Genomic DNA, 13,842 nt, shown 5'->3' with positions numbered 1-13,842 from the left:
TAGGTACCTATAATAACTATAATTGATATATTAATAATTAATCATAATAATATTACGTTATATGTTTTAAAAAGTAGTCTTTATTTAAATATTTTAAAAACTTAAATTGTATTGATATCTCGTACTATAATTTAATATCAGTTTAAATGGTTATATACAATTAATTACCTAATTTAGTTTATTCAAAACAGACATTACGATAATGGTCTTAAATTTATGGAGAGAATATATTTTTTATGTTATACTTATTACCTACCGATTTCTGACTTAACTTTAAACTCATTTGCTCTATAAAGTAATTGCTTCCAGTCCGGCTTTTAATTACCTAAACTGGCCATGAAAACAGTTTTATTTTTAATATTTTAGTCACTATTCAAACAATAAATACTGTTTGCCATATTATTTTATATAACAATTAAAACTTTAAATCAATTTATATATTATTTTTGGAATATCGAATAAATATTTCAGCTTTAAATTAATAAGAAGAAAGTACTGCATACTGTACAGTTGTTAAAAGGTAGATAATTATATTTGACTATGTTGATATCCAAAACATTTGAGACAAAAATGTCTAGTATTATCTAATTAAGCACTAAAGCGTCATTATAATATTACTTACTATTTGATCATTATATTTAACACCTTTTTATTAAGTTGCATAAAAATGAATTACTAAATTAAAATAATAATTCATTAGCCTTATTTAATAGTTCAACCACCAAACTAATTAATTAAAAAGTTCATCTTGTCTTTTAATTTTAATTTACATTTAATTAAACGTTGCCCTTTGATATTCGTCAACACTAAATAATATATTTTATTTATCAATATTAAATATTAGTTTTGTTATTGTTATAATTATTTATTGTTTAATTTATGGGTTAGGTACCCAAATTCTGTATTATCACTCATAACATTATAAACGAAATTACTATAACTTCTATATTAAATAATAACAATAGGAAATATTACTTATTATTTTTTAATTATTTAATTTATCAATAGCTTACAGTTGAATGAAAAATTACACGTACGACGTACAGCGTATGTAATTACAAACAAGTACACGAGTTTAGTGAAAAATACCAAAAATCAGAAAATCAAAGAAAAAGCGGCGTCTTGGCTAGTCACTAATCTTTTATGCAATAATATTCCTGTTATAAATTATAATTTAAAAATAGAATCATATTTTAGCTTATATGTATATTTTTGTTCAACTTTCAACCGATTGTTAGAAAATTGTTTTACAATAATTTACGAAAGATGCTAAACATTGTTATTGGTTGTTAAGAATTTATTTTTATTTATATATTACAAATAATTTATATTATTTAAGTTGATTATCGCGTAAAGTGTAAAATATAAATAAAACTTTTATTTTCTAATTTATTATGTCCTCCTTCGCTCTTTGAAAATATTTTTATTTTTTTATTAAATTATAGGCGTTAAATAAAAAATTTTAAATGTACAAGTTATTAAAACTTGTTCAAAGTGGTAAATGATTAAAAGGCGTGTACTTTGAAATCCTCGGCAATAAAACGTCTATAGAATTTGAATTTTTTTTTTATATTTTTACCTAAAATAATGGAATGATAAATTAAATTGGTCAGTCAATGTTTGTTGAGTATGGAATACTATAAAATATTTTAGATTATAAAAATCAATCACTTCAAATCTCTAAATATTATCTAAAACATAAGCATAACACATATTATATAGGTATAGATGCTGTATATATATTGTTATAATTATTAAAAAAAAATTAAGTAATTATTATTGTTTTTATTGAATAATTATTAATCTACCCTATAAGTTTATTGATGAAGATAATTGTTTAATGCTTTAAGGTAATCAATTCAATGGCAATCATATTGCTATCGATTTCATGTGAAATATTACCATTATAATATATAGGCAGGTTGGTACTCAGCATAATGCAATTCCCATATTCATAACCATACAGGACAAGGAACTATGATTTATTTTATGCAACTTATATATGTATAGGTACCTCTTTTCAGTTAGGTCATACTTGTGACAGGCCCGGTGGTATTATTAACTATTAAGTAACGTAACATTGTATTGAATTTCTTTCAAATAAGCACAGATATATTATTATTATGTTTTAATAATATATATGTATAACCTGTGCCCATATTATATACCATACCTATTTGTAATAATATGTAAAATTGCCGTTTCGACGTTTAATAAACAATAATAATATATGTTATAAGAGCTCAATTGTTTATTAATAATAACCGCGAGTTTAACATAATATTATATTATAATTTATTACAGTATTAATGTATTATATATAAGTATATTAATATAATATAGTTTTAATAACAATATATAGCCGCGCATAGGTATTAGTGTATTATGCAAATATAGGTATAGTGGAATCTCGATATAACTTGAAAACCTCAATAATTCGAAAAAAAAAACTATTTAGATTATAACGCCTCGAACATTCCGTGTTCCAAGAACGTATATAATATAATCATATGGATCGATATAATTACGATTTATTATAATTGTTTTTACAATAATCGATGCTATATTATAATAATGTGTACCTATACGACACGCCACGCCACGACTACATCAGTCACCTGCAGCTTGTGCGCGCCAATATTTGTATTGGGAATTGCTTTAATTGTGTTTGTTATTGTGCACTTTTTTTGATTCGGTTAGGTACCTATTGTATGATTAAGTTCGTCGTCAATTTGTATTTTTTACCATTTTCATATTCAATATAATGAGTATATATAAGTATATAATATTATGTATAGTTTATATTATATACATATTTTAAATGCTATATAAATAATTAGATTTAAATAACATAATGATAATTTGTTCACAATATTATTGTATTATTTTGTTTATGATGTCTTATTGTTAACACATTCAAAATATTCTCAAAACAATACATACTTCTTATAATACAATATTGTTATACTCGAAATCTTATTTTCTCATTACATTTTTAATAACATAATAATAATATGTTCAGAATAATATTTAATTATTTCGTTTATGATGTTATATAATTAATATATCCAAATTATTATTTCATAAAACTACTATTATTTTAATGTTATATAATTATTTTTCTCACAATGTAACATTAATAGTGAAGATGTATTGTTAATGAAATATTAACATTAGGAAAATGCTATCTGGGAAACCGTTTTGTTTATTTAAGCTGGATAAAAAATTATAATATTTAGACTGTAAGCATTACAAAACCATTAAACTCTCCAAATATATTTATTTGTATTTCTTTTTTGTACACATTGTGTGACATTTTGACAATGTATAACATTGTAATAATATGCTTGATATTTAATTATAATTATTCCAACTATTGCCTACCGCCGTGTTGATACAGATACTTATTTTATTTATTCGCTTCTTAACGGCACAGTTGACGCTCCCGACCTCCTCGCATCAATCTCATTAGTAGACTCTGCCTACAGCACAGATAACGAATCACTTTTTACCTCTTATCACACTACGCCTTGTATGGTCACAATCAATCCATATGTAGAAGTATAGATGAATGCTCTGTCAGCATATAAAATGTATAAATTATGCAAAAATTAGATATAAATTGTTCAGCATTATATCGATATTTAGATTATTAATGCATGTTTAATTTAATATAATATTAACTAATTTTTTTTTGCAATAGCTTAATATTGCTCAACTAAACATTGTATAATGTTATTTTCACTTGTATTTTGTAATAGCCACCAGTCGATATATTATTTATTAATACATATTAAATGTAAACAAATTATATAGGCTAAGTACCATTACGCTAAATTCTATTCAAAACTATACTCTCATACCAATACATTAATCAAAACTTATCCCCTTCTACACATATACCCAAAATACTAAAAAGACAATGGCCCAGGGATTTGTTGAATGCATAAGACAACAAAACACAAATAAAAAAAAATTAACTGTCTTATCAGTTGACTCTGATGAGAGCCTTCATATTTCGCCGTTAATAGTATGCATCGAATTAACTATCAAATATACTGATTATACAATAATATGTACATAATATTGTAAATATATTTTTCTTAAAAAAAAAAAATCATGCGTAAAACTTAATTACTTAATATAGTGGGGTACTTACCTAATATACAAATTATTTTATATTACTATGTAGGTACATTGATGGAAAATTTTGTTCAGTTTATTACTAATGGTAATTATTTTAGAGATATAGAGAGTAAGGAAGATATATTTTTTTTTTCACAATTCACTATAGTTTTAAAATTTTAAAATTATTTACTACCAAAACCTATAAATTAATTGTAAAAATAAGTAAATTATCGTAAAATAGTTTTAATTTATTCATTCGTAAAAATCTGCCCATTCATAAAGTTATATTTTTTTTTGTTAAATATATTACGATTGTTTATTGTTTTAATATTATATTCATTTATATAAACGTAATTATTTTAAACATGTAAATTATAATGCCTAATTAAGTAAGGTAACATAAATTCAAAAAATTATTTATATCAATCATATATCTTTTCAATGTATTAACATAAATCATTACCATTATATTTGCTTATTAAAACGTGAAAACAATAATATAAGATATATTGATTAATATGAACAGTTTCATCTATACCTACTTCACTTGTATACGTATACAATTTTAAAAAAACCATTGAAACTATAATAATATGTAAGGTCACACTTTCGTGACACACACACAACACACGTAATAAATATAGTACATCATAAATCATAATACATATTAATTGTTATATTCGTTCAGTAATAATTTCCAAGAATACGTAATACTGTAATTGTATTGTTATTATTATTTATTTTCACATCGTAAACAAAAGGGAAATTAATCGTGTAAGATACAGTAAGTTGTGGACAAGCGTCTAGCCAATGTATAAAGTTCATGTTATGGCGTAATTTGTACGTAACCTCTGCGCAGATATGATCCACTTAGTCACTAGGCTAAGGACATAAATCTGCGTGGTAAATGGTGGACACGAGCTATTTTTTCAATTTCAACGAAACCTCGGCATTGTATGGCATTTATTTATATTTTCAGCGTTTCGAGTCGGTCGGTGGGTATTGTGGTCAATGGAGTCGGGCCAAAATTGTTATCGTGTGTCGACGGGTTTTCAGAGTTCGCGGTGATTTAAGTCCTCCCGTTGAACTTTTAATGGTTTTTCAGCGGTTTTATACTCACCGGGGCCAAGAAATTTATTGCCCGCACCATCTGCCTGGACACGTTTTTAATACGACGTGTACGCGCGCGCGCGCTGCAGATGGAATAAAAATTGGAACGTAGCGGCCAACAGGGTGGTGTTCCGTGGGGGCACGCCATTGGGTCGACGACGAGGCCGCCGACGGCCGATATGCTGTGTAGCTGCCACGTAGCTAGTTTTGACGAAAAGGATTCAAATCGTCGGGTCCGAATAGACGGGTGATTAATTACCCTGCAGTTTTGGGCTAAAAGCAATAGCTGTCATTCATTATCAGGCAACGTCGAAATTAATGTCAGCCTGCAGATAAACACTGGAGGTGACCCCCCTTTGCACCCACACGCTGCACATCTGCGCGCACTCCTAGTACACCCATATAATATGTGCGTCGTGCGCAGTATGTGAAACGGGTTAGCTTCTGCCGGAAGTCCCAGTTATACAGGCCGATCTCAATCGCTTATTATAGATAGTAGATTTGCAATAATGGATACCCTTACGAGGGTATATTATACGGCAATACCATTAGCAGTTGTATTTTAGCTGCAGATGTAAAATGTAGTTGGTCTGGAGTTACTGCGTTGGTCTTGAATTATTGATAAACATTTTTTTTTTATTCGTACAAACTAAATTCGATTTTCTATAATGAATAAAAAAAAAAAGTCTAAATGGATTTGAAACTATCAAAATTATTATTTTGTTTAAATATAGTTTTTAACATACTGAATATGGCTACAATAATGACTTAAGAAAACGTATGCAATCATTTTATAAGTTCATGTAAGGTATTTAACGTGGTTTGTTACAGCACTTTAAGTACACGACGATATGCATACATTCAAACGGTTCGAAAACGTTTCAATGGCAGTTCATTTACCATTTTCAGTCTGGCAATTTAATCTTTGTACAATATTGATTCCTTTAAATTTCAATTACCTATCTTTTTTTATTTGAATAAAATGGTATCAGAATCTAAAGATATGTAAACAATAGTTGCAATATGTGAGTTATTTGTAAGTAGGTAAAATGAATCTAATTTATTTTCAATTGATAATAATATGACAATATTACTTTTTATATTATATTGGTCTTTCATATTTTTAATTACGAATTTGTCATCAATTAATGTATATTTATTGCAACAAAGTTTTATTTTTGTACATTTATAGGTAATTATTATTATAAAATTTATTTTTAAATTCTGAATGAAGCAAGGAATGTAAAGGAATGCATTAGTTTGACAGTAAATGGTATATTTAATATTTTTCTGTTAACACTTTTCCGGGTAAAAGATCTCGCACAAAAATATAATATAGGCCATTTAAATGAAAATATAAAAATAAATTATTTATTGTGCTTGAAAAATTTAATATTTAATTTTTTGCAATAGTTTGTATAAATATAAGGAAAAACTATCCAAAATATTAAAGAAACGTAAGCAAGTCTGATAACTGAATTCCACTTTTGCTGTGAATTATTTTGTTAATGCGATGGGACTTTTTTCAAATGTGAATAATGTGATACACAATACAATAGTACTACAGTGCTTTGAATAAAATGATATGAGTATATATATATGTAATTGATCCATATAATGTCTAGGGTTATGGACGTTATAAGAACCTAGCCACAATTACATTCAACCAAAAACAATATTTTTTCACAGTTACTATAATATAAACATGGAAAAGGGTGAAATATATTTAAGTAACTCTTTGTAACACATTTTTTTTACACCACAGACTAGAAAATCTGTGATTACATTGTATGCACGGGCGTCACGAAAAGTTGTAACCAAACTTCTGAAACTCCACTGGAGATAGTTTTGATTCGATCCTTATTTAACGTTCTCGCGAAGTTCAAAAACGGAGTGTAATATTATATTACAGTTACAAACTATAATATAAATCGAACCTACCCAAAACCGGATTTTACAAAGTCCTGAGAAAATGACCGATCATTATTAAATACCTTCCTGGTCGAATTATAGAGTATTAATAAAAAAAAATATATCGGCTCAGATTCTAACAAAACTGTACATAGGTAACCTAACCTAACCTACCTAGGTAATGGCATTAAATTGGTATAGAATAGACTTTTAGAATATGCCTAATATACAGTATACGAGTTTATATAATTTAATAGTAAATTATATCAATAAGCTAAACAGGTAGACGACTTAGAGTAGGCTTACATAAAATAATTGTACTATACGTAAAATTGTCTTTAAATATTACTGTAATTATTGTAAATTGTTTGGTAGGTATATTATAACAGTTATATGATAATATACGTATTATTACTACCTACCAATGTGTTAATGATTTTCTAGGTAGTATAGGTAACACAATTTACTTTTACTGTGTATAATGTTTATACATATATTTGTTCTTGGTGTTGTTAGCTAGTTTTCTTATTTTCCTTTTAGATGAACACTTGATTCCAAAAGAAAATAAAAAAACCTCATATTATACAATATATATCGAAGCCCTATTGTCCGGAGGGCATTACTTATTCTCCACCAGCGTTCATTCAGAATGTGATCATGCCAGTTCGCTTAGGATTCCACCAGCGGTTTCACAACCATGGATTCTACAAAAGAATCCAACTCACGTCATTAAAAAAATATATATATTATGTATAATATGTTATTTCGGTTCAATAAACTGAGTGATGTTGTTTTTTTTTTTACTCTTATGTTATTTTAACGTAAAGTGATCACGTATTTACCCTAAATTATAAAAATGTAGTGATTATGATATTATGTGGCCTGTGATTCTTATTGTCAATCAAAATTTTCTAATAGCCCTCATTTTTTTTCTTACACATTTATTAAAATATCTTAAAACGTTATTTTAAAATTTTGAGATTTATCCTAAATAACGCCGACCTCTATAGTATAACTGTATCTTTCAAAACGTAACCTTATAATATGTACCACGCCTTGATAGTTGAACCACGAATAATACAAAATTGTACATCTATTTCTTAATAAGGGAGGTATAGTGATTATGAAATAAGGAGTTAAATGTAGTTTTTTGAGTAACACATATTTTTTGGAGGGTCCATTGCGTGTAATGGTAATAAAATATGGCATTTATCACAATATTTTATGAGGAAATTACTTTAAGTAGCTGTCACTTTTCAGTAAGAATTCCTAACTGTCTGTCAAGTGCCGACAACCACTTAAAGTAAATTAAACTTTGATTTCGTAACAATCGTATAAATTGTGTGGCATATTTTTAATCTTTTAATATTATAGATTTCAATATAAGCATGTATGGCCGTATTCAATTAAATTAATTTAATGTATGTCGATACTTTAATTTATTAATTTATTCTTTCGAGACTGTTTCATATATGAGAAACCATATCTTTCTTTCAGACGTATTACTGTATAACTAATAAACGTAAAGAAATTAATTATAAAGATTTAAGTTTTATAATAATCTGGCTGCAGCCACAGTAACATGTTACGTGAAACAGAATTTATGTATTTTAGATTCTTAAATGTGATGAACAATGGTTTGAATAATACATAGTTGTATTGTGAATATTTTATAATATATAATATGAGAAACTATTTAAATAATTTGTATATAATATAGTATTATAATTTAATAATTACTATACTAACACAAGTAACACGTGATACGTAATAATTAACATAATTTTAACATATTTTTTTTAAACTTGCGATTCAACCTTATCCTGCACTGGTGTGGGTAAGTTTTTCTGTAGCATTCAGTTTATTTTTTTACCGTATTTAATAATTATTATTTTATTTCTACGATTAGGTAAAGTTAAGGATAGAAATAATTCTTTCAAATTGTCATGATCCTAAATCTATTATATCGATTATAAATGAAGTATAGTTAGTTCTTTACTTCTCTGAAAATATGGTTTTCAGTTTTTTCATTAGTTTCCATGACTTATCGTAAGGGATGCTAACAAACACTTGTCGACTATTTACGAAAAAATCTCAGCAAGCATGATTTTAGTATAGTATTAAGTTTTCAATTCGATGATTTATCATTGTTTTTAAGTTTATTATGATATCACACCATTACCTGCTGGTTTCCATTGACCTCCTAATAATTCGGTGTTGAAATATAGCCATTAATTTTGAATTTGTTTGAATCCACCAATATATTATCATTTGTTTTATTACTTGTAAAAAGTTTTTGTGGTATACATACACATTACACACATTTTGTGAAAAATATATATATATTATAATATTAATTATATATAAATACTGCTTGGATATATTTTAGTATAAAAAGTGTTTTTTTCTACTTTCAAAACAATTATTATTATTAAAAATATTTTATCTAATGTTAATAATAACAGGTATGAAAAAATATAGAATTATTATTATAGGTACTTTTTTTGTTGGCCAATTTAAAAATATATAAACATTTGACTTTGAGATTGGATATGATGCTTGGTAATATTTCAGTTATAAGTATTTATTCTATCAACAATTAAATTTAAAGTTTTGAATCTGAGTCATAATAATCAGAAATATAATTTTAATTATGGAAAAATACTACTTAGTGTAAGTTCTGAAATAGTCAGACGTGAAATTAAAAACGTTAAAACTTTTGTAGCTTTACTTTTGTGAATTTTTATTTTTATTGTATGTACCTGAATGTGAGAAGAATTAACATTGAATACAAATGAATACAATAATATTCTATAAATTTGTCCACATAAAAAATTCGTCATGAATGAATGTTCTGATTCCTTACGTTTGCCGGTTATATTAAAACGAGACAATAGCAATGTTATATTAATATTTTGAATGAATATTAAGGATCTGTGAACCTGTATTATATACAGTCATATACTCATAAAGTTTAGTTAAACGTGCCTTCGAAATATAAACGTCTGAGATAAGTAGTGAAAATGCTATACAAAGGCAACTTTTACGAGCATACAATAAAACTAAAAAAAAAAAAAAAATTCAAACGTAATAAACCGAAAAAAACGTACTTATAGAATGAATAAAAATATATTATAATATTAACCATCTGTTAAACACATCTACAACACCCTCGTCACGGGTTAAAATTTCAACGGCACCCTATCGACGCTATTCATCGATACAGTTGTGTATTATTTGCGTAGGTACGTTTAACTGTAGGTATATATAACAGATATTACGATAACGGACTCTACCGCTTACAACCAAAATCGAACATGCCGTGTTGTAGAGACACCGGATAACACAATATTCTAGGAAGCAAATCAACGACTGTACTTCCTGTTTGTTAGAACTAACACTGGTTCTAAAGCCACCTACCCGCTGTGTTGGTATGTCGCGTCACCGTCGGTTTAACCGCAATAAAACCGAAACACTAAAAAGTTGCGAAACAATTTATCACCGAACACGACAGCATCCATAAAATATTATAATACGTGTATAATATATTATAATAACATCAGTTGAGAATTCTGAACATTTCTCAGATTTTTCTTATCACTTGGCAGACAGGTCAATTTTTTTTCCATCTACAATATTATGCGTTACCCCGCACGCAACCCCACAACACTTGTTAAACGGTCACGCGAATCTTCCTGGCTCGAAAATGCCTTAAATTATTAATACCAGGCTACTGCTGAATTTAGAGGGACTACAGTGACGATGTTATGTAGGATTTTTTTTGATTTTTTTATCGATTTAGGTATATGTCACGCCATAGTCGGGTACTATTATCTATGATTGTTCCACAAGATCTTAAAATAAAAAATATTTCATGTATCAATGCATATTTATGCATCCTTCTTATGTCGTGTGAAAACATGTACGAGTATGCTAAACGCCACATGTTTTATTATAATATAGTTTCAACTTGCTTACTATATCTAATAATAATATTACTTAAAAGTAATACGTGTAAGTATACAGTTCTATGTAGTTATATTGTCTAAAGCGCATTGTTGTGTATACTTACCAATTGCATTCGATCCGCCGGCACTTTATTTAAAAGACAGCTGTGATACTGTGTCTGTGATACGAACGCCAATCGCGAAGAATATTATTATACAATAATAATATAGTTAATACAGTCGATGCACATTGGGGGTATCGGAAGGAATGAAATAAATTAGATTAATAATTCAAACGAATCAAAATAAATGCGATATGCACACGGTGGTCACGCCACAAAGGTCCGGTCCGGAGACGATAATATAAATTATATTATATATATATATATATACACTTATTTTACGCGCACAAAACCGTACAAAGTCGTGGCGCCCCGGAATTTGAGTTTCACGACTGTAATAGTAATGTTATGATCACGAGGACGCGATCGGGACGACCTGCACCGTTAGACACCACGCCGTACACCCAAGTCAAACCGCGGTGGCTCCGAATTAGTCACTGGTCTATTTGCCCCGAGACGACGACGGCGTCGGTGGCGCGATAGGAGCGCGCGTACTCGGCGGGAATCGGGTGAACGCGAAACCGTTAACTACCCTCAGCTCGAGGTGCGCTGGTGCTGGATAAACACACACACACACACACACACACACACAAACAAAGTTATGTATACCTATATAGTTATGTATATAGAGAGAGATCGGTTTTTGCTTTGTACACGCACACGAACGCACACATTCGTATAAATATATATAATGCGGATGTACGCACGCGCACACATATTGTGTGTGTGTGTGTGTGTGTGATTGTGTGCGAGTGTGTAACTGGGGACCACTGCGTATGACCGTAAATCTCACGTTTTGTTTTCTAAATAGGACCGATTACGCACGTGAAAACGATCAATTATTTTTTTAACTTTTAACTATTGTTTTTTTTTTTGTCCAAACAGGCCGATGTGATATTTTACGATTTGCAAACAATATTTAAATATTGAATGGGCTAGGTCACGTATACAATATGACCAATTAAAGACGTCATGGTTATACTGTTAAGACACACGAGTAAACCTGCATTTTTGATAATCATGATTCTAAAGGTAACTAATCGAACTGAGAATATTATTACCTGGTACCATATAGCGTTCACTTCTATGGTTTTTTCTAACATCCTTGTCTCTTATTTATGCGTATTTATTCATGTTTGTACATTTTGCTGAATAGAATGTTAAACATTCAAAAGGTTTTATAGTCATAGAAGTAGTCTACCGATTTTTAAAAACTTACCTTTGTAGATGAAAAACAACACACTTATAGTTTAGTATAATTTTTATGGATTTATGATTTTACTAAAAAATTAATATTCATGTACTAAAAATCTTATCTCAATAAGATTTAAATTTAAAAAAATGAATAGGTGCACACAAAAAATAACGAACAAAGGGAGATAAACTTGAAACACTGAATTTATGAAGACTTTCCAAGGTTAATAATATTACAATTGGAACAAAGCGGTTATTAAAATAAAGAAAAAAATCAAGCTAAAAGAAATAGTACAAAGAACTTAACGTGAGAAAAAAAACAAAAACTTCGAACAGAAAAGGAGAGTTGACACGTTTAAGAATGCTGAATAGGTCATACCAGATACACACACGGTTATTTTATGAGCATAGATTATCAAACCAAATTTTCAACCTACGGAATACAACTAACAACATAGGTGAAACTAGAAAGTTGTATAAGATAAGACCAATTGATAAAAATGAAAAAATAAATAAAATTACAAAACAAGTTTTTTATTTAAATTTTAAATTGTATTAAGTCAGTATCGTATCTAGTCAGTATTAGGTCAGGTCATGGCCTGACATGTAGTTTCGCCTATGACTAACAGTGAAACACCTTCTTGTCGAATGTAGACAAATGGAAGCTGCTTCACTGCTTCAGTCAAATATATAATATTCCTGAGTTCCACCGCGAATCCACAGGACAAAACCCTGGAATATACCATATAAACAATATACTTTAACAATGATTAATATAATTTTATTATTCATAGAAAAAAGAAACTATTGTCAACCAATGGCCAAAATACTGAGGTATTATTTCTCTATTATACAAAAATAGTTCGTAAAATAATAACCATGGCAACCAATAAAAAATTTCAAAAATCATACATTGTATTTTCACTGTGTAAAAGTTGAGAGGAAATCATGATTGAGTGAAATTTGAAGAGAAATTTATTTAAAATATTGTTTTGACGAGGTAATACAATAATGTGTGTATTATATTTTATTTAAAAAGTTTATAAATGTTAATAGATTATAATATTAATATTATTTTTCATTTAGTTTTTATATTAGACTTATAAACTGTCAAGTAACTAAAAAAATATTAAACGGAGGTTAGCAAGCGCAGCAAGCAGTGACTGAGCCACCAGCCACCTAGTTTTTAATAATAATTATAATAATAATATAATATCTATATTGGTCTTGAAATAATTATAATAATAAACCTTTTAAAAAGTATCTCGCAAGTCAAAGTATAGTGTGGAAGTTTTTAAAAGTCTTAATTAACCATTATAAGTACCGTATCTGCTTCAATGTCAATAGAATGATAATAATATACCAAATCAATCAAATTATCCGATTCACACTTTTCCATAACTCAGTTATATTTATTAGACGGTAGTCCC

General features: G+C 28.1%; 1 protein-coding gene across 1 annotated transcript in view; it reads right to left on the bottom strand.

Annotated features, from left to right (window-relative positions):
* LOC132947171 (basement membrane-specific heparan sulfate proteoglycan core protein-like) overlaps window positions 1-11,721 on the bottom strand; it is a 148,017-nt gene extending 136,296 nt beyond the window's left edge. The window contains exon 1 of the mRNA XM_061017383.1: window positions 11,222-11,721. The gene's annotated coding sequence lies outside the window, so the exon portion shown is untranslated. The remainder of the gene's footprint in view (window positions 1-11,221) is intronic.
* Between the last annotated feature and the right edge of the window lie 2,121 nt (window positions 11,722-13,842).

Source organism: Metopolophium dirhodum, chromosome 6, assembly GCF_019925205.1.
Source record: "Metopolophium dirhodum isolate CAU chromosome 6, ASM1992520v1, whole genome shotgun sequence".
Classification (NCBI taxonomy): domain Eukaryota; kingdom Metazoa; phylum Arthropoda; class Insecta; order Hemiptera; family Aphididae; genus Metopolophium; species Metopolophium dirhodum.
This window is presented reverse-complemented; position numbering and strand designations above follow the sequence as displayed.